At 38.1% G+C, this 14756-nt stretch overlaps 1 long non-coding RNA gene across 1 annotated transcript in view; it reads right to left on the reverse strand.

Moving 5' to 3' along the window:
- LOC117310245 (uncharacterized) overlaps window positions 1-2006 on the reverse strand; it is a 3366-nt gene extending 1360 nt beyond the window's left edge. Inside the window, exons 1-2 of the long non-coding RNA XR_004524422.2 lie at window positions 1855-2006; window positions 1648-1720 (exon numbers count right to left, since the gene is read on the reverse strand). This is a non-coding gene — a long non-coding RNA (uncharacterized lncRNA). The remainder of the gene's footprint in view (window positions 1-1647; window positions 1721-1854) is intronic.
- Window positions 2007-14756: the final 12750 nt, after the last annotated feature.

The following is a 14756-nucleotide window of genomic DNA, read 5'->3' on the forward strand; positions in this document are numbered from 1 at the left end:
AACCTAGGAAGAACGTCGTTGGACATAAAACACAAGAAGATCTTTTGTAATCCTCCTGCTAGAGTCCTGGAAATAAAAACAGAAATATCCAAGTGGGAACTCAGTAACCTTAAAAGATTTTGCTAAGCACAGGAAACTATGAGAAAGAAGAACACACAACCCACAGAAATGGGAAAAATATTTACATACAAATCAGCGGTCTGAGGATCAATCTCAAAAATACGTAAACAGCTCATGCTGCTTGGTATTAAAAAAACCAACAACCCAATCTATACATGGGCAGAAGTCCTAAACAGACTATTCTCCACAGAAGACATACACGTGGCCAACAAGCAGATAAAAACCTGCTCAACATCACTAATTATTATAGAGATGCACATCAAAACTACACTGAGGTATCACCTCACACCATTTAGAACGGTCACCATCAGAAAATCAACAAAATAACTGCTGGGCACGGTGTGGAGAAAAGAGAACACACTTGCACTCTTGGTGGGAGTGTAAATTGATAGAGCCACTAGGGAGGGAAGCAAGGAGATTCCTTGAAAGACTGAAAATAGAAATAACATATGACTCAGTCATCGCACACCAGGGCATAAGCCCAGAGAAGAGCATAATTCTAAAAGGCACAGGCACCCCAGTGTTCAGTGCAGCACTATTTACAACAGCCAGGTCTTGGAAACAACTTAAGTGGCCACCCAAAGACGAATGGATAAAGAAGATGTGGTACCTATATACCGTGGAATATTATACAGCCACGAAAAGGAACTATGTTGGTTCATTTGTACAGGCGTGGATAGATCTAGACACTGTCATACAGAGTGAAGTCAGTCAGAAAGAGAAAATCGGATATCGTATATAAAAGCACATATATTCAACCTCGAGAAATGGTACAGATGAACCAGTGTACAGGACAGAATTGATACACAGATGTGGAGAAGTAACGTATGGCCACCAAGGGGGGAAAGTGGCGGGGTTGGTGGTGGCTGTGTGATGAATTTGGAGAGTGGGATTGACATATATACAGTAATATGTATAAGATGGATAACTAATAAGAACCTGCTGTATCAGATAATGAAGTAAGATTGCAAAGTTCACAAACCAATAAGATCAAAGGAAGAAGTTGTGTCCATCTGAACCAATCATTTACTCCATAGAAAACAAACTCTGAAGGTAGTTGGGACTGTCTGTCAATAAAAAGGTAGAAAAAGAAGAAAGGACTGAAACAGCAACAAAGAAAACAATATCAAAGATCAAAAAAACAAAAAGCTGGTTCTTTGAGAAGATAAACCATATGGATAAATCCTTAGCCAGATGCATCAAGATAAAGAGGGAGAGGACTGAAATCAATAAAATTAGAAAGGTAAAAGAAGTTACAACGGACAACACAGAAATACAAAACGTTGTAAGAGACTACTGCAATCAACTCTATGCTAACCAAATGGACAATCTGGAAGAAATGGACAAATTCTTCGGAAGGTACGACCTTCCAAGGCTGAAGCAGGAAAAAATCGAAAATATGAACAGACCCAGTACGAGTAATGAACTTGAAACTCTGATTACAAATCGTCCAACAAACAAAAGTCCAGGACCAGATGGCTTCACAGGTTATTTCTATCCAACACGTAGAAAAGAGCTAACACCCACCTTTCTCAAACTCTTCCAAACTATTGGCGTGGAAGGAACACTCTGAAACTCTTCCTGTGAGGCCACCGTCACCCTGTTGGGAAAACCAGACAAAGACAGTAGGAAAAAGAGTTACATCCCGATATCACTGATGAACTTAGATGCAAAGCGGCTCAACAAAATAGCAGCAACAGAATCCAACACCACGTTAAAAGTATCCTAACTCACCGTCAAGTGGGATTTTTCCCAGGGATGCAAGGATTCTTCAATACACGCAAATCAGTGTGATTCCCCCTATTGACAAATTGAAGAGGAGAAAGCATATGATCAAGTCACTCGATGCAGAAAAGCTTGTGACAAATGTCAACACACATTTGTGATATAAAGCCTCCAGGACGTGGGCTTAGAGGGAACCTCACTCGTCTGAATTAAGGACGCATACTCAAACCCACAGCAAATATTTTCAATAGTGAAGAACTGAAATCATGTCTTCTCAGTTCAGGATCTAGAGTAGGATGTCCAGTCACACCACTATTATTCAACAAAATTTTGGAAGTTGTAGCCATTGCAATCAGGGCAGCGAAAGAAATAAAATGAACACAAATTGGAAAAGAAGAAGTAACACTGTCACTCTTTGCAGAGTACATGATAATATACTTAGAGAATCATAATGATGCCACCATAAAACTAGTAGAGCTTATCCATGGGTTTGGTAACGCTGCAGGACACAAAATTAATGCACAGAAATCCCTTGCATTCCTATTCATTAAGGAAGAAAAAAAGAAAGAGCAATTAAGGAAGGACTCCCATTTACCCCTGCAAGTAAAGGAATAAAATACCTAGGAATAAACCTACCTTGGGAGACTAAAGACCTGTATGCAGCAATCTGTAAGATACTGACGAATGAAACTGAAGATGTTACAAACAGATGGAGAGATGTACCATATTCTTGGATTGGAAGAATCAATATTATGAAAATGACTGTACTTCGCAAGCAATCTACATACTCAATGCAATCCCTCTCAAATTACCAATGGCTATAGAACTAGAACAATAAATCTGAAAATTTGTATGGAGACACAAAAATCCCCGAATAGCCAAAGCAGTTTGATGGAAAAAAACGGACGTGGAGGAATCATACTTCAAGACTTCACACTATACTACAAACCTACAGTAGTAAAGACAGGATGGGACTGGCAGAGAAACAGAAATATAGATCAATGCAACAGGATAGAAAGCCCAGAGGTAAAGCCAGGCACCTATGGTCACCTAATATGACAAAGCAGGCAATGATACACAGTGGAGAAAACACAGTCTCTTCAATAAGTGGTGCTGGGAAAACTTTACAGCTACATGTAAAAGAACGAAATTAGAACACACCCAAACAACTTATAGAAAAATAAACTCAAAATGGATTATAGATCTAAAAGTAAGACCAGACAGTATAAATCTCTTACAGGAAAACAGAAGAACACTCTTGACATAAATCACAGCAAGATCGTTTTCGATCCATCTCCTAGAGTAAAGGTAGTAAAAACAAAAATGAACAAATGGCACCTAATGAAACTTAATAGCTTTTGTACAGCAAAGAAATCATAAAGACGACAAAAAGACGTCCCTCAACATGGGAGAAAATATTTGCAAATGAATCAACGGACTAAGGATTAATCTCCAAAATATATAAACAGGGCTTCCCTGGTGGCGCAGTGGTTGAGAGTCCGCCTGCCGATGCAGGGGACACGGTTTCGTGCCCCGGTCCGGGAGGATCCCACATGCCGTGGAGCGGCTGCGCCTGTGAGCCATGGCCGCTGAGCCTGCGCGTCCAGAGCCTGTGCTCCGCAACGGGAGAGGCCACAACAGTGAGAGGCCCGCGTACCACACACACACACACAAAATATATATATATATATATATATATATATATAAACAGCTCATGCAGCTCAATATTAATAAAACAAACAACCCAATCCAAAAATGGGTAGCAGACCTAAATAGACATTTCTCCAAAGAAGAAATACAGATGGCCAAGAGGCACATGAAAATCTGCTCAACATCACTAATTATTAGAGAAATGCAAATCAAAACTACAATGAGGTATCACCTCACACCAGTTAGAATGGGCATCATCAGAAAATCTACAAAAAACGAGTGCTGGAGTGGGTGTGGAGAAAAGGGAACCCTTTTGCACTCTCGGTGGGAATGTAAATTGATACAGCCACTATCGAGAACTGTATGGAGGTTCCTTAAAAAACGAAATATACAATTACCTTATTAGCCAGCAATCCCACTACTAGGCATATACCCAGAGGAAACCATAATTCAAAACGACACATGCACCCCAATGTTCACTGCAGCACTATTTACAATAGCCAGGTTATGGAAGCAACCTAAATGCCCATCGACAGAGGAATGGAGAAAGAACATGTCGTACATGTATATGATGGAATATTACTCAGCCATAAAAAGGAATGAAATTGGGTCTTTTGTAGAGATATGGATGGATTTAGAGGCTGCCATACAGAGTGAAGTAAGTCAGAAGGAGAAAAACAAATATCTTATATTAATGCATATATGTGGAACCTAGAGCAATGGTACACATGAACCAGTTTGCAGCACAGAAAGTGAGACACAGATGTACAGAACAAATGTATGGACACCAAGGGGGGGAAGCGGTGGGTGGTGGGGGTGAGTGTGTGATGAATTGGGAGATTGGGATTGACATTTATACACTGATGTGTATAAAATGGATGACTAATAAGAACCTGCTGTATAAAAAATCAAAATAAAATTTAAAAATTTTTAAAAAGTAAGGTATTATTTGTAGGCTATTTGACTCATTTGTTCAACAAACGTGTAATAAGTCTAGGCCCTCTGAAGATAAAACTGTGGTCCAGATCCAAGATACTACATAACCTTATTAGTTATCACCTGCCTTTGTAATATGTATCACAGTTTACAAAGAACTTTTGATTGTATGGCCACATTAGAACTGCTAGCAAAACTTATTTGGGGTACAGTCTGTTGAATAAATTTCTTCATGGTGGAGGTGGGAAGAGAATGGCCTCCACCTGGGGCCCAAAAAATTAAGAAATAAAGAAAGAAAAAGTGGGACGAGGACCTAAATAGACATTTTTCCAAAGACCTACAGATGGCCAAGAAGCACATGAAAAGCTGCTCAACATCACTATTTATTAGAGAAATGCAAATCAAAACTACAATGAGGTATCACCTCACACCAGTTAGAACAGACATCATCAGAAAATCTATAAACAACAAATACTGGAGAGGGTGTAGAGAAAAGGGAACCCTCCTGCACTGTTGGTGTGAATGTGAACTGATACAGCCACTATGGGGAACAGTAAGGAGGTTCCTTAAAAAACTAAAACTAGAACTACCATACAACCCAGCAATCCCACTACTGGGCATACACACGGAGAAAACCATAAATCAAAAGACACATGCCCCCCCAGTGTTCATTGCAGCACTATTTATGATAGCCAGGTCATGGAAGCAACCTAAGTGTCCATCAACAGATGAATGGATAAAGAAGATGTGGTACATGTATACAATGGAATAGTACTCGGCCATAAAAAGAAACGAAATTGAGATAACTGTAGAGACGTGGATGGATCTAGAGACTGTCATACAGAGTGAAGTAAGTCAGAAAGAGAAAAACAAATATCTTATATTAACGCATATATATGGAACCTAGAAAAATGGTACAGGTGAACTGGTTTGCAGGGCAGAAATTGAGACACAGATGTAGAGAAAAAACGTATGGACACCAAGGGGGGAAAGTGGTGGGGGGTGGGGGTGCGATGAATTGGGAGATTGGGATTGACATGGATACATTTATATGTATAAAATAGATAAGTAGTAAGAACCCGCTGTATAAAAATAAATAAATTTAATTAAATTTAAATATATATATGTATTTAAAGTATATACATTTCTTCACCCCAGGGAGTATCCTCAAAAGTTTTTACGAAGAGATTACTTCCTGACATTAATGAATAAACCAAAAAGGCAATAAATAATGGAGATGAAGAATAGAAACTTTGATGGGATCTAAACAAATGTGGTAACACAGCACTGCCAAAGGCTAGGTGCGCCAAGAAATCCCCCTGTTGGTCCAGCATCATTACAAGAACCCAAACAAGTGCCATCTATTTACCCCAGTTTGAAGACATTTAAAAAGCAGAAGGCAGTGGGCTTCCCTGGTGGTGCAGTTGTTGAGAGTCCGCCTGCCAACGCAGGGGACGCGGGTTCGTGCCCCAGTCCAGGAGGATCCCACATGCTGCGGAGCGGCTGGGCCCGTGAGCCATGGCCGCTGGGCCTGCGCATCCGGAGCCTGTGCTCCACAACGGGAGAGGCCACAACAGTGAGAGGCCCGCGTACCGGAAAAAAAAAAAAAAAAAAAGCAGAAGGCAGAGATTACAATGGGAAATCTGACTAGCGATCACTTGGGGCAAACAACCAGTCAGTCAGTTTAAATACTCACAAAAGGGCTGGCTCACTGTGCCTGAGCCCTCTCTTCAGATCCAGAGCCTTTTGCACAAGAGTGAGCAAAATGGTCAGGGGAATAGAAAAGTCAAGTTTCCAGGACCCCTTGATATGGGAGTTTCATGAACTGTGGTACCAAAACCCAGTGGTGAAGCTATGACTCAGGCTACAATTAAGATGAAAGAATACAGAAATGCAAGGGTTAATAAGATTATGAAAACTGGAAAGCCTAAACAGGCTTTATGTAAAGCAGTTATATTGACTTTGCCTGAAAGTTTTATGGGAATAGATACGTCTCACTGCAACACGTCTCCTTCCCAATATTGTAAAACCAAAACATGTTCGTTTAGTCCTAATGGAGACTACGATTTTAAATGTAAGTGTTGATGGAATTAAGATTAAGACATGTATAGGAGAACTGGTACATCCTAATAGGCATTTTTATAGAAATGGTTGCATGTCTTTTACCTGATTGCATTATGGGGATGGTCACTGTTATCTCACTAGGGAATGTTTCCCCTCACTGGTATTGTGAGACAGAAGGCATGTAAGTCCACCCTTTAAGCAATATTAATGGGACATGTTAAAGGAAACCACCAAAATTGCTTGAGCCAAACACAACAATCTTTTGATTTCTATCCTAGTTAGAAATCTCCCTGATATAAAAAAAAAAAAACGCCGACTGACGATAACGTACGTGGATGGGTGGATCAACCTGGGATTTCACTTACGTCACCTCTTACCAATCTCTGCAAAACAGGAAATGCACATCTAGCAGCAGTCCAAATTTCACCTATTCCTTTCCGTCAATCCCAGAACCTCCCATCCTTACCTCAAAAGACATGTAAGCTCTCCAGGAACTCTTATCTAGACCATTTCCAGCTCCTAAAATCAATCAATCAATCAATAAAGGGGAAAGGCGAGTTTTAGGAAATACAAAGTGTTATGGAAGCACTTTTGCCCAACAAGCTAGTTCAAGGAAAATTTACAACAAAAACTATAAGGTCTCTGTTTGCATTTGTCTCTATGGTTATGTATATCCATATATACCCATGTATTATTGATGTGTGTTATTTTTTTCTACCTCCTGATTATATTGCTAAAATTAATTTGTAAAGTATCTCTTTTTAATTGGCTTAAAAATAATCGCTATAATAATTGAGTTTTCACTCAAAAATGTAGTTGAATCTAAATGATTTTCAAGTTTACATAATCTAGAATCAGTCTTTTGTAAATAAAAGATTATTTAAGTTTGTTGTTATAATGCTGACATCTTTAGATTTAAACATTAAGTACAATACTTTTTCTACCTAGGTTTTCTAAAAGTCAAATAAGTTCATGTTTTCTCTTTTACCAAATCTGTCATCCAGAAAAACATATTAGGGTCTTGACTGATGCTGTCTAAAGTCTAATCACTTTTTTTTTTAAAGGTAATCTAAACATGGTTGTGACACGAATTAAATATTAATGAGAAAAGAGTTTAGGTAAATTTTTAGCTGTGATTTTTTTATGATTATGTCTGCTTAAAAGAGTTTCCCAAATCTCTTTGGCAACTTACACCCTTAGAGTTTTGTTAAATTAAGTTAAATAATGAGTTAATTTAAATTCATTTGAATATCTAGATCATTCTCAAATAAGAGAAGATACTGAAACATTACTCAACATAGGCTTTACAGACAAACCAAAGACATTTGGGACTATTAGTAAACATATTTGGTGCCATGCTGAGAAATTTTCTATGAGAAAACACATTTCTAGAAATTACAAAAATATTTATGTTTACCAATTTACAGTATGCTAATGTGAAAGATGGTTCATAATTGCTTTCTTTTTAGTTTTCACTAGAAATTAAAGGTTTTTAAGGGTTTTTTAAAAAATTCTAATATATGTGATTGAAGCTAGTGAAAAAAATAAGGGAAACATCTTTCTATGCAAGAAAAGTAGGATGTGTGTTTTCAGTAAAATATTTATGAAAAAGGAATTTTGGGGAAGAATTTTATGTGTGGTCAGGGCTGAATAAGATTGGAATGAATTTAAGTAAGTAAATGAGTTTTAGTATTGAAAGCAAACTGGTACAGAATTGGAATGTGGTGCTTTCTGTTAAAAGGACAAAGTTTTATTTTCCAATGATCTGCTAAGTTTTGCTCTTTTACGTTTGCTCTTTATAACCTTCTGTATTTGCTTATGAAATCTGTTATTTTGGTTAAACGGGTAACTAAGCATTGTCAAATAGGATCCCAGGTCACTGTGAAGCAAAGTGTTTTAAAAGATTTTGGATATTTTTGACATGCTTCACAATATCAGATTCTAAATGAAGTTGTTTTTTGTGGGGTTTTTTGTGGTACACGGGCCTCTCACTGCTGTGGCCTCTACCGTTGTGGAGCACAGGCTATGGACCCGCAGGCTCAGCGGCCATGGCTCACGGGCCCAGCCGCTCCGTGGCATGTGGGATCTTCCGGGACCGGGGCACGAACCCGTGTCCCCTGCATCGGCAGGCGGACTCCCAACCACTGAGCCACCAGGGAAGCCCTAAATGAAGTATTTTTCACTCAGAACTATGAGATATGATGTATTTGAGGGTCCCTGAAATATCTCAATTTTTATAAAGAAAGTTTTCTTTCTTTATAAAAATGGAGATTTTAATCTAATTAGGCTTATTTGATATGTAAAATTATACAGGAAGCATTATCAAGTGAGTAGTAACATTAAGCCTTATGTTTAGTCTGTATATTTATGTGTTACAAGTGTTCTAGAAATTGTATGAAATTCCTGGCATTTCTGATATGTGCTGGCGTAAAATGTTATGTCATCAAAACTGGGTCTCACACTAAAAGGACTGAATCTGAAAACTAGGAAAACGCCTTACGTGACTTTAATTCAAAGACAGCAGCAACAGACTTACCATCCTGATGACCTTGTAACATGGCAGCAGTCTGCTCCTAAATCAGAGAAATTAAAATGGATCAACAATAGCTGTAAATTAAACCAACAGTCATGGCTATGGGGAAAACCAAGACAGCTGCTTGGTTCTTCCTGGCTCCCTGGAAAATCCTTTTTGGTTTTTGCATTTCTTCACCCACCATAGTGCACTTAAGATGACTCAAATTTTAAATAGACACGGGTGGAGAGATTTCTGTAAAGTTGTGCAAACAACCTACCAGCAGTGTCTGGCCTGTCAGGTCCACACCCTGGAAAAAATTTCTTCCCAGAGGCCTCAGCCCTGCTCCCTTTTGGACCCTTTGAATACCTGCAGCTGGACTTCAACTGCCACTTAGTATGGGTTATCAAAATGTTCCTGTTATTGTATGTTTGTTTTCTTGATGGGTTGAAGCCTTCCCTTGCTGCAAGGCGATGACGTCAAAGTGGCTAAGAAACTGTAAGAAAATGTGTTTCCCACTTGGGGTATAACTTTTGCAGACTCCAGTGATCAAGGCACACACTTCACTGGGCAAATCATACAAGCCTTAACAAAAATCTTGTAAACTTCTTGAAATTCACTGTCCCTGTCACTCTCAATCATCAGGCAATTTTAACAGAATAGAAAAACTGCACACAAGCAAAACAAGAATTACATATGGCTGAATGAACCAATGAATATGATTTTAATTTTTATGACTTTTTGTCTAAAATATTACATTTAATCTTTTGGTTTCCAGATACAAGGAAAAAAGACTTAGAGCAATTTGGCAAATTATACCTTTGCAAGCAGAATTGAAACATTTATCTTTTTCTCTCTGCTTGATCCATCTAGAATTTAGAAACTCTCAATGAGTATTCTTATTTTCTTGGCAATATAGTCATTTGCAAAAGTTCAATAACAATCTGTTCTCCTTATAGCAGGACACAATTGGAAACACTGATAATATTGCCAAGGCTTTGACTGGAATGTCTTATTTGGCACAGACACATGTAGACTCATATATGATCAGACAGCTTGAAGCAACTAAGGTTGATTTTATGGAGTCCTAAAACCCTTAAACCCTTGGAAAAACAGCCTGGGACCTTGCTGACAGGAGTTCCCAGCAGACTTACCAGATGAGTAAGGAAGGTCACTTCCTGGCAGGTGCAGGAACCTCAAAATATTTTTGTTACCTCAAGAAGAGAGAAATTCACCCAAATCTATAGGTAATACAGGCAAAAACTGATGGCCAGTCTTTGGCTTGTTTTTCCTCGCCTCAAGAGGCCTTTAAAAGTTTAGCCTGAGGGTTTCCCTGGTGGCGCAGTGGTTGAGAGTCCGCCTGCCGATGCAGGGGACACGGGTTTGTGCCCCGGTCCGGGAAGATCCCACATGCCGCGGAGCGGCTGGGCCCGTGAGTCATGGCCACTGAGCCTTTGCTCCGCAACAGAAGAGGCCACAACAGTGAGAGGTCCGCATACAGGGGAAAAAAAAAAAAAAAAAAAAAAAAAAAAAGTTTAGTCTGAGCTTCCTTGTGAAAAGGAAAAAAATCTTTGTTACACTTATGTAAATAAGCGGGCCAACTTTATTGAAACCAGACTTATTTTTGTGAATAAACTATTTGACTATCTTGGGTAGAAATAGGGGTCATTTAGGAGAAAAAAAATGTTTCAGCAATATCTTTGTGGATATTAGATTCTAGCGCTATTAATTGTCTTTGAGGTTTTATTATTTACCTAAAAACCGGGTAGATCCTGAATTCTTCCAGTTTCCTCCAATATCTGGCTATGACTCTCCAAACTGACGTTTATAGTTTTTCTCCCATTCGTTTGACTTGGCCATTATTGAGACTAAAATTGCCCTTCTCCTGGAGCCTTGAAAGCTGAAGTTGGACAACTTGATGTAAGTTTCAGAGAAATCACCACAATGACTCACATACAGACAGTCTTTGTGTCTATTGCTGTGTGGATCACTCAGAAAGATAAGAGACATTCCAACTGCATCCCAGGAAAATCTGTCAGTTTGCCACTGCCTGCCTCACTCCATCTGAGGATGCTTCCAGCCTGACATCTTCTCTACTGACACCCCTCAGAACTCAGCCGTTGAAATTATAGCCTATTCTAATCATTAACCATTGTGTTTGTCTTGTTTCCATAGAAATGCCTTTTATTAAATACCTGATTGTTTGCAACAGAAGCCTAACTATGGGAGCCCACCTGCATCACCACCTCCTGAAATAAAAAGCAACTATTAAATTGAACTGACCTACTCTCAGGACTAGGAGACTGGTTCAGTGAGATGGAGCCATCTAGCAACCCAACTTCTGGACTGTGAAACTTCCAGGGAAGTCAGAGGAGGGAACTATAGGAGATCAGAATAGGCCTCCCCAAAGTGTGTCACTTTTCCATGAGGATTATTCTGAGTTAAAGGCTATCAATATCCTGTAAGTTCAAGAAAAACTGCTGCTACTCCCTTAAACTAAAAGGATTTAAACTGGGAATTTTTCCCAGAAAAGATAATTTTATATAAGCGGCCCCATGTATATAACAGGGCAAATATCTTATCAGCAAACATCTAATCTTATTGTCCTGTAAATGACCCTCCTGTCCTTGGAAGCCCCAGGCCCCTATCCCATTCCTTAACTCAGGATGCCATATATACCTTCCTTTACCTTTTTGTCTCTGAACCTCTCATGTATGTGGGGTTCCCTTATGTACAAAATTGGACTCTCCTGTTCATCTGTCTCAAGTCAATTTCTTAGACCAGCTAAAAAGAACCTAGATGGGTAGAGCAAACTTCTCTTCTTCTGTCATGCTGTATCTCCAGCTGTCTTTACCGTATTCAAAGTCGAGCCCCATCACTCACCTACTGCCATAGTCTTCGTATCTGTCACAATCGTCTTGAATAGTCATACTTAAGATTTTAACAAAATCAGAATAATTGTTTAACAGTGTTAAACCAATGGCCAGTATGTATAAAAACTTTAGACTCTTCATGTTTTCTAAAATCAAATCAAAATTATTTTGTGTACATTTTTCCCCCCAAGCACATGTCTTAATAATGGAATAGAGGTATGTATGGTGAAACCTATTCAATTTATCCTAATAATATTGCTAATAATGAACTTGCTCATGTTATTTCCCCATCAGGGCTGTTCTTCACACTGTTTCTTCTGCCTTGAACATTCTTCCTCTCCCTTGCCACATGGCTGACTCCATCTGTTTCCAGACAAGCTTTTTAAAATAATGCCCATCCTTATTTCTTATCACTATACCCATATGGAATTTAGAATAAATGTATATCATCATTAAATAGTTTCTCTTTTCCCCATTTAAATAAGTCCTATGTTAGAATCACTAATTTATACTTAAAAATTTTGAAATTATTAACATTATTTAAGTGAATGACTTAAAAATTATGACATTATTACCTGAGTAGAAAATAGTGACTATTACCATATTTATTACCATATTGTACAAATTACACACTAGCTCTAGGACACCGCCACAAGAGAAAAGGTACCTAAGTCTATGTCATTGTGCCCACTAAGCTGATTACAAAGTTCCACAAAGTTTAAGAAACTTTCACAAAATCATTTGACCAGAAGTGGTAGAGTTGAGAATTAAGGGCAGGTCTTTTCATTTTTTCTCCTTAAATTTTTTTTTTTAATTTGTACTGGAATACAGTTGATGTACAATGTTGTATTAGTTTCAGGTGTACAGCAAAGTGCGGCTCTTTTTGATTGCAGAGTCCATACACTTAGCCAATCTGTGAAAGAATCTCTCCAAGAGAAATACTGGGTCATTACTTTCTGATAAACTAGAGATAGGCGAGTACCCATCTGTTTCTCTGCCATTCATCCTACTAGTATTTGCATGCTGCTACTGATTGGGGTGCAGAACAAACGTTTCCTCAAAAGGAATGACATACAACTTTTTTTCCTGAGAATATTTCCCCTAAGGCTGCTCGGGGAGATTACATAACTAACCTGCCCCTATGGCTGGTTCTCACTGATAACAGGAACAGCCTTGTAAAGGTCAGATGAGCTTAGAAGTTCACAAATATGCACAGTTTAGAATTAAAAAGATCATTTTCATTTTTGTCTTTTGATTCTAAATATTCTTATAAAGTAAACAGACTAGTCCAGAATAGCATGAAGGACTCAACATTCACAAGCTGTAATACTCTTCTTATCTGACCACTCAAAAGTGTTGGAGGTGTTCCTCGATCACTTGCAGGTAATTGTTCACATAACTGTACCTGTATTATCTTTGGTGTGCTGGATTTATTCAGTTTCTCCTTCATTCAAAGAGAAGCAGATTTAGGTACCTTCTTGGACTCCTGTGGAATCAGCTCATGACATGAATTTGCACCCACTTTGACCTCTAACAGGCAGACTTTAGAAAAATAAAATGGAAAAAAGTTATTTCACTTTCTGCCATAACCAACATCTTCACTGGAGGGGAATTTAGTATCTCACCCCAGAATATGTCTCTGGCATTAAGATTATTTTGAGCTAGTTATTTAAGAAACACCAGACATAGGAGAAGCTCTGAAAATCAAGTAGAAGTTAACGTTTTGTAAGAGACATTTACATTTATGAGGCAAATCTACATGGATGACTAAATCTCTAGAAACTCTTATAAATGGAGAAGGCAAAGACTTAAATCTGCATAACAACTATAACCTTGTTTAATGTGCTTTTCCTTGATTACCTGCCATAATTGAATCCTCCTCCACCCCAACAACTTTTGTCTTCAGCTGGAGGTGGTATTTAAGGTGATGGCTTGGGCCATTTCAGGGTACTCAGTTTTCCTGGGTATCTCCCATATATATATATATATATTTATATATATATATATATACATACACACATACATATATATGTATATACATATATATAGTATACATGTTATTAAACATCTGTTTGTTTTTCTCCTGTTAATCCATCTTTTTATTTCAGGGAGGTCTTGACCAAGAACCTAGAAGGGTAGAGGGAAAATTGTTTTCTCCCCTATATCATCTAGCAAGTTAAGTCACAGCCACTTGAGATGTGAATTATCCTATCATAATGAAGTGTCAATCTCCAGTGTGCGATGTATACTTTATAGTCAATTTAAGGCCCTAAATGTTTCTCCATCTATAAAAATTTTATTGGTATATATCTCTGTAAAAAAAAGTCATTCACCAATAAAAACATATGAAATAAACAATTTTAGAATACTGCTGATAATCATTTTCCATAGTAAAAAAAAGTCTTTTCAGAGAAGAATATAAAGAAACAAGCACACTCAGCCATAAAAAATAATGAAATAATGCTATTTGCAGCAACATGGATGGAGGTAGAGATTATCATAGTAAGTGAAGCAAGCCAGACAGAGAAAGACAAATATTGTATATCGCTTATATGTGGAATCAAAAAAAATGATACAGATGAACTTATTACAAAACAGAAATACACTCAGAGACATAGAAAACAAACTTACAGTTATCAAACGGGAAAGGGGTGGGGGAGAGATAAATAAGGAGTTTGGGATTAGTAGACACAAACTTTACTACACGTAAAATAGATAAACAACCACCTTTCTGTCCATTGACAGAGGAATGAATAAAGAAGATGAGGTACTTATGTACAGTGGAATACTACTCAGCCATAAAAAAGAATGAAATAATGCCATTTGCAGCAACATGGATGGACCTAGAGATTATCATACTGAGTGAAGTAAGTCAG

The sequence above is a fragment of the Tursiops truncatus genome, chromosome X (assembly GCF_011762595.2).
Source record: "Tursiops truncatus isolate mTurTru1 chromosome X, mTurTru1.mat.Y, whole genome shotgun sequence".
NCBI lineage: Eukaryota > Metazoa > Chordata > Mammalia > Artiodactyla > Delphinidae > Tursiops > Tursiops truncatus.